Below are 256 nucleotides of genomic sequence, written 5' to 3'. Positions count from 1 at the left end.
ATGGGGGGAAGGGTAAGGAATGGGGGGCAGGGTAAAGGGGCCTGAGGGGGTAAAGGAGCTTCAAAGCGGGGTCCAAAGCAGGGTCCAGGGGGGTAAAAGGGGACTCAGACAGACAAAGGAGGACGTGGGGAGAAAAGAGGGAGTGAAGGGCAAAAGAAGGGGTGAGGGGCAAAAGGAGGGGTGTGGGTACCGTGGGGATGGGGGTGCTCTGGGGGTCCCTGGGTGCTCTCAGGGTGTGGGTGTCGTGGTGGGGGTC

The 256-nt window shown here is 62.1% G+C and overlaps 1 protein-coding gene across 2 annotated transcripts in view; it reads left to right on the top strand.

The window, feature by feature from the left end:
• Window positions 1-256, top strand: part of MAP3K12 (mitogen-activated protein kinase kinase kinase 12) — a 7,413-nt gene that overhangs the window by 1,195 nt on the left and 5,962 nt on the right. The gene's annotated exons all lie outside the window — the stretch shown is intronic.

Source organism: Pyrgilauda ruficollis, unplaced genomic scaffold (genome assembly GCF_017590135.1).
Source record: "Pyrgilauda ruficollis isolate IOZ18807 unplaced genomic scaffold, ASM1759013v1 scaffold280, whole genome shotgun sequence".
NCBI classification, from domain to species: Eukaryota; Metazoa; Chordata; class Aves; order Passeriformes; family Passeridae; genus Pyrgilauda; species Pyrgilauda ruficollis.
This window is presented reverse-complemented; position numbering and strand designations above follow the sequence as displayed.